At 42.2% G+C, this 14352-nt stretch overlaps 1 protein-coding gene across 1 annotated transcript in view; it reads left to right on the top strand.

The window, feature by feature from the left end:
• Positions 1 to 12945, top strand: part of LOC130200033 (ERC protein 2-like) — a 139190-nt gene extending 126245 nt beyond the window's left edge. Inside the window, exon 21 of the mRNA XM_056423979.1 lies at positions 11610 to 12945. The gene's annotated coding sequence lies outside the window, so the exon portion shown is untranslated. The remainder of the gene's footprint in view (positions 1 to 11609) is intronic.
• The last annotated feature ends 1407 nt before the right edge of the window (positions 12946 to 14352 follow it).

The following is a 14352-nucleotide window of genomic DNA, read 5'->3' as shown; positions in this document are numbered from 1 at the left end:
GCTGGCACTTCTAGCCTGTCTCAGTCTCCCTCTCTTTTCTCCTCAGTTCCAATACTAAGCAATCCTTGACCTGATTGCAGAAGTTGGCCCGTGGGGATGATATACACATACACTCACACGCATAAAAACAGACAGCCCTTTGTGGCGCCGAGAGATGCTTTATATACTTAACACAAGGATTCAATTTGACTCAGTCTACATCTGTGGCTGTGTATGTATGTGTGTACCTATGTGTGTGTGTGTGTGTGTGTGTATTTAACTATACAAGCAAAGTATGTTTGTGTGGGTGAAAAACGTTTAAGCCATCATCATTAGAGAGTTGTTGGTACAGAGGTGTGTTTTAGTGAAGGACGTAATTGGCCCGTCATAGTGCTGTGTAATCTTCTCATATTCTATGAAAACAGCAAAAGCTATTGGCCATAATGGCAATGTTTAAGGTGGGACCTTCCCATGTTAAACATAGAGCATCTTAGCTTGATACAGGCTGGAACTGAATAGCAGAGAGAGAGAGGGTGGTGTGTGTAATGTTTGGTGTATACCAGAAGCCCCGCTGTCATGTATTATGTCTCTATGCTCTGCTTTACACATTTATTTGCCTTTTATTTCATGGAAATCCTTTTACATTTGTGCGTGTGTATATAAATGCGTTTTGAACCCAGTATGTACTGGATCGCATGATTTAAAAACCAGAGCTGTTCCAAGCAGAAAGATTGGTGCGTCTGAGACCACCCGGGACTAATTTATTTTTGTGAAAATGTTTTTGTGTGTTTGTATGTCTGGACTCTACTGCAATTAAATGAGTAGGTTTGTGTGTGCCTGAATCATGTGTATTTTTCTGCAAGTGTTTGTGTGTCCCTATGTGTGGGAGTTACAGTCTCCCCATCCTGCTGTTAATAGGAGGGAGTGAAAAGTGATGGAAGGTATGGAGAGAGATGGGCCAGTGATGACATAGCCTTATGTTCACCCCCTCTGGATATGGCCCACTTTATATTAGATCTATCCATCATAAGGCTGCACTCAAGTCCCACATGCTTCTTATACCATTCGTCGCTAGATGTCCACTGTACATGTGTTAGTCTCATCATTGTTCTACTCATATGGTTCATGGTCACACTCATACTTGTAAAGTCCAAATGTACTTTGTCATACCCACTGTATACTTAGTATGTGTGTGCAGCCTGTATTGACTCTCTTAAAGTGGTTTTTGAAGCTCAGATGATGGATGTATGGTTTTCTTGTAGTTCCTCAGAAAAGACTTCCCCACAGGCTCATCTAGACACAAAAGAAGCTGTCACTGTCTGCGTTTCTGATCTCACTGTGTGTCCATTCAAATGTGTGTGTGTGTGTGTGTGTGTGTCGGTGGTAGAGGGTTTGTATGCGTCCGTGTAAATGCCTCTGTGTGTTGGAGCTGTCACCTGTTCCTTGTGCTCTGTACCAGCCCTGTCTCTGGGCGAGCCTTTGATCTGGTCGACAGGAGATTCCTACGGTGTGAAATAGCCCCGGACAGATTTACTCAATGAAAGAGCACGCCTTAACCACTGTTATTACACTCGTTTTTCAAAACATCACTGCTTGTGTCTGTCTCTCTGTCTCTTGTTCGCTCTCTCTCTCTTATTCTCTCTGTCTGGTTCTGTCTTTGTCATTTGCTGTCTTCTTCCATGCACTATAAATGTGCTTGCAAGTGTACATACATACATCTTAATTGGAGGGGGTTTTATAGTATTTACTGCAGAAGCCTTTGCATTGAGTTGTTGCTGAAGTCTTCCAGTCAAAGCCAGGGTTACAATCCGTGTTGTAACTAAAGAACAGATGTGTAGCGGTAGCTCAGGACAGCTATCCATATTTCAAGGATGAGATTTTGGACACAATACAATAATGCACATGACATCTTCTGTTATTGTTGCTTGTTTGTGTGAGTGCAAGGGAGTATTCAGATATGTGAGGAATGACATATTGTCTCTTCAAAACAATATAACAGGAGAAGTGAGAGAAGCACTCTCCGGACCCTTCTCCCTCCTTCTCTCTGTGGTCTGATATTAGTGTGTTAGTTTGGATGTGTCTGTCTGAGCTGTTGAACATGTGTCAGGGCCCAGGTGGAGAGACACACAATGCAATTATGCCTGTGAAACACCACCCATGTAACATAAACACTGTCCACATGCGAGTACTGGAGGTTACATGGACTGATGCTAATTTATTGTGGTAACATCATCGTACGAAAAAGATATTGGAACATAATGGCTTGATTTTTGTAACTGCTGAACCTAATATCAGCTGGAGCAGCACTTTTGCACAAAGTGTGCTGCGGATGTTGTCCTCCATCACCTCCACTGGAATCACATTGGAAAAGGATCTCTTAAAACAGCCAATATGATAAGGAGGAATGGTTACACTGAGTAAAACATGTTTTAATGCTCATATGGGCACACATTAAGGTTTGAGTGCACAGCTCAACCACTCTAATATCATACCACATTCAACACTAGTTCCTTATTGACCCACGTGTTTATATGTTTGGGGGTTTCAAAGCTGGAGTTATTCAAAATTTCTGTTTTACTTTTCACAAATTTAGAAATATTGTCATTGGCCATGCAAATGCTCTAGAAACTACAAGGTAGATATTTTCTTCTCATCATCGACTATTATTCATTATCTTTCCCATATAGGCTACGGCACTATGCATTGTCCCTTCCTATTCTAGCAACTCTTCAGGTTTACTTTTTCTTCAACTAGGTAAGTGGGTTGAGACAGCTGTCACATGTCATTACAGCAAACTGGGGGAGAGATGTGGGGTATGCCAGTAGAACAGAACGACTCAAAGATGTGTGGTAATGTGAGTGATGGTCGAAAGTCACAGTCTGTGACCTGAGAAATCTCCGACTAAACATCAGCACATGACCTTGCCTGGGAGGCCTGAATTCTTTCTGCCTTAAGCCGATAGTATTCCCAGCACCACCCAGACAAAATGGACCAACTTCACACAGAGACACACACAGCTCAACATTTCATACTGCACATTTTAGTTTTTTCAAAGTCTGCCCTGACTTACACTCTCTTTTAAATGCAAAGTATGCATATCAATAACATGTTTGGGACTGCACATCATGAGTTTTAGTAATCAGAGGGAAATGAACAATAATTTTAGTGATTCCTAACTTAACCAGCACAACAATATTCTACATCAGAGACTTTCACAAACAGATTTAGACATATAGTTACAGCACCACCCGATATTATTATTGGCTATTATAACAGGTTGTTGCCAGGCCACTGCATCATAACTTGTTGCATTAATCCCACAGCAAGACTAGATGTTAGGAGCAAGCCTTTGCACTGTCAGTGTGGATGGCTCTATCTGCGCTTATTTAATACGTAGTGTGTTTCAGCAGTAAATATCACAAACCTATGAGTTGCTTTGTCAAAATGAATGGGGGTTATTTACCCTCTATCTGCACCCAGAGCCAAAACTCTGTCACTCTCTACGTTGCTTCTTTACGATCCACACTATCTCCTTTATGTTTCGTCGGTGGGTTCTTTCCACAGTGTCATTCAGAGTGCTCCAAAAGGTTGTTAAAGGTTCAGGATGGCTGCACAAGAAGTGTCTGTGGTTATAGTCAGACTGACACATTTACATGTTTAGGGGTTTAGCCACCCAGAGGCTCAAAACATAGACATCTTAACTGTTTTTTACTTGTGTGTGTTTCTGGCTTCCTTCTCCTATCAGCTACCCAGCTTGTTTTCCACCTCTTTCTATCTTTTTTTACGACATATATATAACTTGCACTTCATTGGCAATGTTTTTTCATCCCTTTTTTCTCACACACTTACACACAGGTCAGGCTATGCTAGAGGTCACAAGCAAACCACCAGGCATTGGGAAAGCCTTCCTATTTATCCACAGTGTCTATCCTATATGTCTCATGGCCTGGGGCCATACTGACCCCAGGAGCACCAAACAGACTTGGCCAACAACATGATTGGCTCTTCCTGAGACCGGACTTAAATAGCATTAAACACCACACTGCAGCTGTGCTAGCACAAACACACTCACTCCGCTTGACAACAAAATTGTCACTCTGTCTCAGATCCTGTTTGTAGACAGATTTATTTTGGTTGCATAAAGAAATAAAATAGGCTGTTGTTTGTCCATGATGTGTAAAAAATAGCACACACATACAAAAGAGAAAATAAATCACAAGACAACATCAGTTGATACCGGGTTCAAGTGTGATGGACGAATAATCAAACACATTGTTAACGTTGGATGAGCTGGGGCTCCAATGTTTGATGACCAAACAAATCTTCGCTGACTGTGTACATTTCAATCTGAACTACTGAATAGACATTGTGATCTGAATTTGTTGACACAAGTTTCTCGCACACACATATATATACAGATTCATACGCATACATGCACAGGTCCGCATGAAGGCGCGGATAACACACTGTATGTAAAGGTGAGCTGTTTTTTTCCTTCAGAGCAGATTGAGATCTGAAGGATCATATTTATTTGCTTAACTTGTTCAAATGATCTTAAATAAATCTGAGATGATCAAACCAGACCCCCCCCCCATACACACTCACTCACACACACACACACACACACACACACACACACACACACACACACACACACACACACACACACACACACACACACACACACACACACACACACACACACACACACACACACACACACACACACACACACACACACACACACACCACCATTCGTAGCTGGTCATGTCCAAAACCCTATATTGAGCCAGATGGCGCTTAGTAATCAGCCTTTTCTTTTTAATGTGTGTTACACACCAGTTTAGCAGGAATTTCTGAAATGTAAAGTGCAGCTTTGTTTTCTGTCATGTTTGAGTGCTCAGTCTCACTTTTTCTACTGTAAAAACACAGAATGGTAAAAAGGGTGCTTGATGTCTCCAGAATGGTGGTGGAAGGGCAAATCAGTTTAGAGAGGGCCTGAAATACGGACAATAAAGAACAGATGGGGAAACTGAGTATGGAGAGAGAGAGAGAGTAACACACACAAGTTGGGTCAGGAGTGAGGACTGCTGGGTCAATGGAGTGGATCTCATCTTAAGAAGACATCAAGAGGAGGGTGAAGCATTAATAGCACCCTAGCAAACAACAGAGGGGCGACTACTAAAATGTATAGTATAAACACACTAAACACGCATATAAAAAGTAAAAAAGAAAAGTAGAGGGGAATAAATGATAATTAGGAGTAAAGATGTGTTTCTATAACATTGCTGTGTCTATAGATCTTGCAACAGTTGTCCGGCTCTCTGTCCGTCTTTTCCATCTTTCAGGAATAAGGTCTTCACTCCAACCCACACTGTATCTCTGGCATGGAAACTTTTCTCCCTTATAAAACAAAAATATTAATTAATGTCCCTCATGTCTTTTTTTTCCACATTCGTGTGTATGGACTCTTCAACACACAAATGACAGAGAAAGAGAAAGCATGATAGAGGGGTTAGATAAATGCACATGTCACAGTATAAACGTGTTTCTGTAAGCATAGCGCCTCTACACACATTTCAGGGTAATGGTTCAAACCTTCAAAGCAAAATTAATGCCACCATTCACATACACCTCCCCCCCACACACACACACACACACACACCAACCCATCCATCGTCCCTGCCTTACCCGCATGAGAGTGCACCACAGCTAAACTTGCATCCACTCCGGTTTTTGCAAATGGGGGTGAGACGCTTTTACCGTGTCAGTCGGCATGGCCTCTTATCGAACCATCAGACTACCCTCAGATTCTCTTTCCAGATGGAGGTGAGATAGGGCCTCAGAGGCCCGGACCCCCGCAGACACTGAGAGCATGGAGGCCTCCACTGATTTCCTACCTGATGGAGGTGCTTTAATGTGGGCTCGGGTTTCACTTGTCTCCCCTGTCTGGCTGGGCCTGCGCTGGTGTCAGGATGCAGGCGCGTTCAGGGCTCTTCGGCCTGGAGTTTGATGGGGCGCTGCTGCTCCACTTCGAGGTAGCTCCAGGTCAAGGTGTTGTTATTGGATACAAGCTTCCCAAGGGCCCCGAGCTATTCTTGCAAGGAAAAAAAGGTGCACTGGTGGGTCGTATACACAGCCATACAGGCAGACTTTGACACACATGCAGCTGGCCCACAGAAGAGCTCTTGACATTTCTCCCAATAACATAAACACTGCCACTCATCTTGTGCTCAGAGCTACAGAGAGGAAAACATAAAATATACTGTGATAAGGCAAAAAAAAGCTTGACAGGGTAAATGAGTGAGATTAGTCTCAAACGTCTGAGCGCTAAATGAGACGGATCAAGAGAGACTGAGTGGGGGATGAAGAGGAGAGAGGAATTTGGGAGCAGAGAGAATTCCATGCACCTTTTATTGTTGTTGCGCAAACCTGTATTTAAGACGTGCATGAACATTTAGGACTTTTATGAACATAGTTTCTTTTTCGCCCCAAGTTAACAATGAATATTTGAAGATGTTACCACTCCGATGCTTGAGCCTTTGTACTTGTGTGCTTGAATTGAACATTCATGCTCATGTTATATATATTTTGTTTTGTTTTTTACAAACGCAGACAGACATGCATTTTTTTGTGTGCAGGGCTGCTCGTGTCTATGTCCGCAGCTTTAGAAGTAGTCTCTGCAGATTCCACCAATGTCATTTGTCCATTGGCAAATCTTGGCCGGACTCAGAAAACTCATCGCCATTCCACAGAGAGCCGTCTATCATTCCTCACAGGATTAGAAAGAAAAAAGAGGGAGAGGGAGAGAGTTCAACGGAGGGATTGCTCTTTTACTTTTTGATGCTGGCACATATTTCAACTATAATTTAGTTTAAATAATAGAAGTTAAAAAAAATGCTACCAGTGTCCCCCCAGTGTCTTTCTCTGTCTCTGTTCATTCTGAACCAGATGTCCATTTGAGGCGGCACATGGAGACAATGCACACTAGTGGAGGAGGGTTTGAACGGGAACAAAGCTCAGGGATAGCATATGTGAAGCATGCACGATATCTGACTCACAGATGCATGCTGCTTCTCCATGGGAGTTTAATGAGTTTGATACATGAGATATTTTTTTTCATCAACAGTCAACTCCACCTAGTGGTGTTTGTACTGAACAGATTTCTGGCTGCAGTTAGGAATGAACTGCAATGAAGCAAACGTTACATCGGCAATTTTTTATCTGCACATAGTCACTTAACCCTGAGCTTGCTGGAGAAGGGAGGATCTGAGGTTTGGGCTAGGAATCCCACTAAAGCTACAAACAGTACTGATAAGGTTGCTTTTGTGGAATCGGCTGTTCATTGCAGTTGCCGACTGTGTTCGTAAGTCTCCTCAGCACCTCTTGGCCTGGCATCTGTGAGGCTTGCTCACACTCACTTTCACCCAGCATGTATTTGCTCATATGAAGGAAATTATGTAATTAGCCTTTGAGGGATTGTTTTCTTTCACTCTTTATCCCTCTGTCTTTCTTTCCCTCCTTCTTTTGTGCACTTTCTCTCTCTCTCTCTCTCTCTCTCTCTCTCTCTCTCTCTCTCTCTCTCTTTGATAGCAAGAGATGGTTAATCTGAACCACACCCTACTGTTGCTAGCGTCTTTCATTAATTGTTGGGAACCATCAGTGGAGGAAAATGAGCTCTTGTCACACAGTTCTTAACTGAAGAGCAGCTTTGTTTGACATCAATGGCTGAGATTTGAAAGGTGTTTAAGGGAGTGGAGGTGGAAATGTTGGGTGTGCAGGAGGTTGTGTTGGGCCGGTGTGCTGGGAGATGGGTGCAGGGGTACACACGGGCAGCATCAGGGGGAGGAAAACCTGGCATTTTGCTCTCTAATTCCAGCCGGCCTGGAGGCCTGGAGCGCTAAGAAGGGCCTCACTGTTGCTCTCTGGATCAGCCAGGTATTGCTTACATAAAAAGCAAGTGAAAACAGCTGTAGGGATAATTAGCTTGATTCTCCATTACATGCCATGAGGGCCAATAACTAAAAAATGGAGTTTTGTTTGGGTTAGAGCTGCAGTCCCAACCAGGAGGAAGTTGTAAAAGTCAGGCTGAAAAAAGAAAGAGTGGGAAAAAAGGAGAAATTTGGGAAGAAAGGGTGAGCTCTTGAAGCAATTGTTGCCGAGGAGATGTTCTCCCTTCCTGTGGTAGCTAGATGTAGGCCATATTTTTTAGGGTTTCTAAAGGGATGTGGTTTCAAAACTACTGGATGGGCATGTGTACATAGATCCTTGTTTTTTATCCATTAAATATCTAATAAATGGATAAGCTTTGGGAGCTGCACCAAATGTTAAGTGTTATCAATTTTCTGTAATGGATTACACTGCATTGCAATGCAGATGCTGTATGTTTCTTTTCTTGTCGTCATCAATAAGCGTGTTGAATCACCATTACACCTGCATTCAATTAATCAGACACATGAAAAGAACAGTTTGTTTCTGTTATGGTTTTCCTTGCAAGGCATTTTGGCAAAACTGCTTTTCTTCCAATCTTCTTTTCCAAGGTTCAAAAAAACATCATTCAGTGACCTGATGTGTGGTCACATACTAGGCATGTGACCACAGAATATGTCATATATTGACAAAGAATCTCATCTAATCTATGTATGACTACGTCATCCTTTATTTCACCCAAATAATTGGCCCTTCATACCATACAATGGCTTGTTTTACGTAACTCCTCTTGGTAGAGTGAGGTATGGGGTGGGGTGGGGGGGGGGGGAGACTTTGTATTTGGTGGGTTTCTCTTTTTTTCTGGTGGAGTGAAAAGACACCAACCACAGCGTTATTATAAGTGAAAGAGCAGCACTTTAACATTGGTGGTCCCAAAACTGCAAGGATCCATTTAACAAGCAGTTTATATTAGTAGCACTTAAAGACAAGAGGGGTTCAATCGCTCACATCCAGATTCTCAGGCTTGATACCCAATCCCCAGGACAAAGACAAACAGAAAGACAGACTAGGAGGTTTTGGGTAAAACTTCAGGTGGACTAATAAAATAGACCGAAATATCCCAGATCTAAAACCTCATTTGGATTGTCTATCCACTTGAAAGGACTGTGATCTGTTATGTTTTGTGTATGTAGTCACAAAATAAACATTGTTTGAACACAACATGGGTAGCAGGCAGTAGAAATAGGTGTTCACCTCAACTAGAGCCCTGTATCTGCAGAGGGCATTTGAACATTTTGATAAGTTAATCATTTTCCTGTCTCCAGGCACAGGCTAAACCAGTATTAATATGAGAAAGTGTTCACCCTGTCTGATCCCACCATCAAGCACAATGAGAGTGGAGGAGTGGGAAGGAGGATGAGGGTTATGCAGGGAGTAGAAGATAGGAATGGTTGATTGGAGTTACGAGATGATGGCAAAGTGCTGTAAGAGGGAGAGGGGAATTACAGTTTGCAATTTAAAGGTATGCATTTTTATGGTAGCAATTTTTTGTTTTTTAAGACAAGAAAACCAACCTCAAAATAGACTCAGAAATACATATAGATTTATATATATATATATATATGTGTGTGGATAAAGCCAATAAGAAATGGGGCTTTACTCCTTCTAAACCTACTTTAAGTGAAGTGGGTCTATATGAAAATGAGATGGTTGCATCTGATCGGTTGGAGTGAGTGTCGAGTGTTAATGTTTGAGTTTTATCAGGAGCCGTTACTATGATAAATCAGATCGGTTTGAATATTACAGTGCAGATATCACATTCCTACTCATGACACACTGCTGCACGCTGATAGTGTCTGTTTGATAAATGGAATCTTTGAATGTTTTTTCCAACTCTGTGTCAAATGTTCATGCTTTTTTTTCAGTCATATTCTACTTATTTCTAAATTGTATTTGACTTAGATACAGAAACAGTGACTAGTGCTGCAGCGCCCAGCTGGAGTTGATGCAAAAGTGAGCAACTTGTTCAAATGTTCTCTGTGTGTATTGCGGTGTACGTGTAGCTGGCTTGTTTTGTAGCCCTTAGCAGCTGATGATGGTGAACAATGGCCTTTAGGCTGAAAGGGCTTGAAGCAGCCTATCGGAGCCATTTGAGTTCTTGAATTTATCCATCTTGGGCTGTAGCTTTCCTGGCTGATATAATATGTTTTGCTTTGTCACATGTTTCTGAAGGGAAGCATAATAATTACGACAAATGCAGAACTCACACTCAGGAGCCCACAATTCCATATGATTTTAACAATCTGTCGCAACATGCTGACATTTAAAATAATCATTGTCCGATAAGCGTACACACATTCATTACCACATAGCGACACACACTTCCTCATTAACAGCACGAACACAGGCGTCACATGTGAGTTTGTGTAGTGAATGCGTCTGTTGTGTGGCGGTAGTGAGGTGTTGAGAGAGAAAAAAGAGGAGCGGTCTTCAAACACATCCACAGGCAGGTCGTTCTCTCCATTATGCCCTACTCAAGGGCCATATTTGTTGATTCTCTGGCCCTAAAATCATTAATTTAAGTGCAGACGACGGTGGTGTAGAAACCTGAGAATGGCGTCCAGCACACATCCACAAATTCACACACAAGCATGGACAGGCGCAGATACATATTTGGTCACATTGCAATACAAGCGGGTTTATGCACACACACACACACACACACACACACACACACACACACACACACACACACACACACACACACACACACACACACACACACACACACACACACACACACACACACACACACACACACACACACACACACACACACACACACACACGCGCACAGGCCATGTTGCATAACAAATGATGGTACTTTAATTGCTGTGCATGTTTATTTACTTTTGTCCGTAATGGATGGTCCTTCTTTGCCTGGCAGCCAATCAGAGGGAGACGGGAAAAGTGTGAGCAGCCCTGCACTTTCCATACAATTTGACATTCCCCTTTATACACAACACAATAACCTAAAATGCTACCACTAAATCGTGGTAATCCCCTTACATTCAAGATTTTGAGGTCAAATCATCTCCATCAAAACATGTTCCCCAACTTTACCTGTTAATGTGAAACAAAGTTGGCATGAAAGTTCTCTCACCATGCCTTCACTGAGTGACTGATGGTAACGTATTCAGTGATTGGTAGTTATTTTGTGTCCTGTTTGCTCAGCCAATGAGGCGCCCCCAGCAAGCTAGACATACATCATTGTTTCTTTTTTTCCACAACCTAACCCTGAGGAAAGAAGTGAGTTGTTGCTGACTGCTGTGCAACCTGAATAACAGACACATTCCAAAAGAGTTTTTAATTATTTTTTATTAATGAGCACTTGATGTTTGGGCTGCTGCCAACTGCATTTAGAACATTCTTCAGGACCTCTGGAGGCTCACCAGACAGTTCGAGGAAGAAAATGTCAATCTAAAGTTTAAAAAAAAGAAAGAAATATCTACACTGGACCAAAGAATGTGTTGTCTAATACCAAGCAATGTAATCATATGATGTAACCTGGAGAGACATTTTAAAAAACAACTAATTGGCTAGATGATGCATCTTCATATACCTATGTAGCCGTTGTATTTCCTTCTTTGTGGTTGACCTCTCATACTGAATATTTTTTCTGAATGTTTATTTTCCCACAGCTTCTTGTAGAGCCAGGTACCAAGAGGTTCAAGAGCTTCAACGACAAGCCTACACACGGACCGGCCTATCATTCCCGACCATCATGATCCCCAGATGTATATAAGCATACATATATGGACAAGCTCAACATTCAGCCGGTCAGAGATTATACCGTCTTACCGATGAATGTCACCTCTGCTGACAAATGCAATGGCCCACTGAGGGTGTTCCCAGGAGCATCTGTCATCAGTGTGGCCCTACAAGGTATTGGCAAGCGACCTTCATTTCCCATGCTGTTTTCAATAGACTGTGAGCTAGATTGATTTTACAGTACTGCGCTGCTACAGAGTTCTGGCTTCACATCAACTGGCAATTGCTCCACCACTGTCAACTACTGGTGTGGCGAAGCTGAGCCAGTGGAACTAGCCGTAAAGCCATGCCAATCCTGGACTGGTTTATGATGGCATGAATGTGTTTGCTTCTGACGTTTATAAATACAACAACATGGACCTCAAAATCCACAATCCACAGAAACCTTCTCAATGTACCGTGCCAAAGGAGACGGCCCTGTCTGCTGAAACAAATGACTGAAATGGGACTGCATCTGAATCATTCGGGCTACCTGGTAAACCGCCCTAGTTACTAATTTATTTCACTATCTCCCACTTTCTGCAAATGAGATCAACAAGAAAAAGGTGCATTTTGGTTTACAGATGCCCCATCAAATCAGTTTGAGGATCAGCTTACACCTTCTCTAAAATCAGGACCCTTATTAACAGGGAAGGAGTCACAGCTGACCTCAAATCAGCCATCTTACTGTAACAGATTAGTCTGTTTATACATTTCTCCTTGTGTTCTTTTAGCCTGCTGTGCATTTGTTTAATGAACCAATATCATGTTATTAGCTTTTCTACATCCAAAACAGTTTTGAGTGCCACTCTTCTTATGTTGGAAGTTTTAACTGCTGTGTGTGACTTATTACGCTATGAGTGATGTATTATTTTGCTGTCTATTTGTTGATCCTATGAATCTGAGTGGCGAGTCTGTTTATTATAAAGTGACTTGCATTTTAAAGCACTCCGTCATTACTTTTTTTCACTGTGCTGGAGGTTGATGAGAACAGACAGTGTTGTGTTTTGATTCAACAGTATAACAGTGTTTCCATTTGGCCCTTATCTAACATGTACAGTGTGTGTGTGTATGTGTGTGCATGTGTGTGTGGTTTCACGCTGCTCTCGTGTTTGTGATGACTATGAAAGTTTGAGGGGTAACAGTATTCACCCTAGACTTGTTCCACAGTGTTTTGCAGTGGTCAGCTGGTTTCTTTTGTTTGAATAAAAGTTGTTTTCACAAGAACTGCAACTTGTGTTTTTATCAGAAAGACAATAACGTGTACGTTGACATCGACAGTGTTATTGGTAAATTTGAGTGCAACAATGGGTATTTTCACAAGATTAAAGTTTCACCGCCACTAATGGCAACTACAACAATAGGCTCTTGCACTACCCAAGAAAGAATTCTTCCCAGTTGTCAAGGTCTACCAATTCTCTCTCTCTCTTTCTCTCTCTCATAAACTCAGCCAGATGTTGCCCAGTTTTCTTCCTAGGGGGACGTGGGGGAGGGAGGAGGAGGAGAGAGAGAGAGAGGGGGGGGGGGGTTGATGGAGGAGGGAGGGGTGGTGAGGCATGGTGAGGGATCAGAAATGTGGCCGAGCATGTTTTAAGTGCTCTTTGACGCAGTCGCAGCCTCCAGCATCGACCACGGTAACATTAGCTGGGAACAGAACTCTTGCAAGATTTGCAGGCACTTCACACTCGTTCTGCCACAGGTATTCAGCCACGAGAAGCGCTACATTCCTAAAGGAGATACACAATGTGACAAAAGTGACGGCTCTCACAAAATGAGTTTATATTGACTTTTTGGGGCCGAAATGAGCAATAAGCGTTTTACTGATCATGTTGTATTACTCCAGATCATTTGTGGAGCATATTTAACTTTGTCATACAAATCTGTTTTGTTTTACATCCATATTTACATTTGTATTCCTCCTTCTTTCAAGTAAAGGTTGAGGGACTCACACTGCTTTGACTTATCAGAGCTATAAGTTTGGCTGCACCTGACTGAGAAGATTAGTATCATAAAAATGTCTAAATTAATGTATCACTTTATCACCTGCAGCAAGTCTTTATGTTGGGCATGAAGCCAGACATTCAGGTAACCCCTCCAATTCATTTTTAGCATTGTTTTACTGACTGTTATTCTATCGCTATTTCCTCAATCCAGATGAAATTCTGTCCAGTGCAATTGCACATAACACAGATTTCACCCTTGAATGCCTTCAGTGTGCACAGAGTGAGCAACCGACAATGACACAGGTGAAACTATTAAACACTTTGCCCTCTGACACTCATCATCGGGTTCATTGAAAAATATAGAACTGTAAGCCGAGGCATTCCTGCAGCATGTTTTCAGATAATGTACCATAAAATAATAATTACCGTAATGACCCTAATGCTCACAGGCCTTCAGGTGATGAGAGCAGCCTGTATAAGCACACGATCTGGACCTGCTCGTCTTGATTTTACTGAGTGGCAACTCGATCTGCTGCCAGTGAAAATCCTAACTCTGCTCTGGTATGGATAGGGTAATAGCCTCTGGTGCTTTATAAGTTTATTTTAGGTAATAGAGACGCTTGTTTTGTTACAGCCTGTTCCGTCTCTCTCTCTCTCTCTCTCTTCCCCCACCTTCACCTACACTCAATTG

This window comes from Pseudoliparis swirei, chromosome 9, assembly GCF_029220125.1.
Source record: "Pseudoliparis swirei isolate HS2019 ecotype Mariana Trench chromosome 9, NWPU_hadal_v1, whole genome shotgun sequence".
Taxonomy (NCBI): domain Eukaryota; kingdom Metazoa; phylum Chordata; class Actinopteri; order Perciformes; family Liparidae; genus Pseudoliparis; species Pseudoliparis swirei.
The sequence above is the reverse complement of the archived record's forward strand: the minus strand, read 5'-3'. Positions and strand labels throughout refer to the sequence as shown.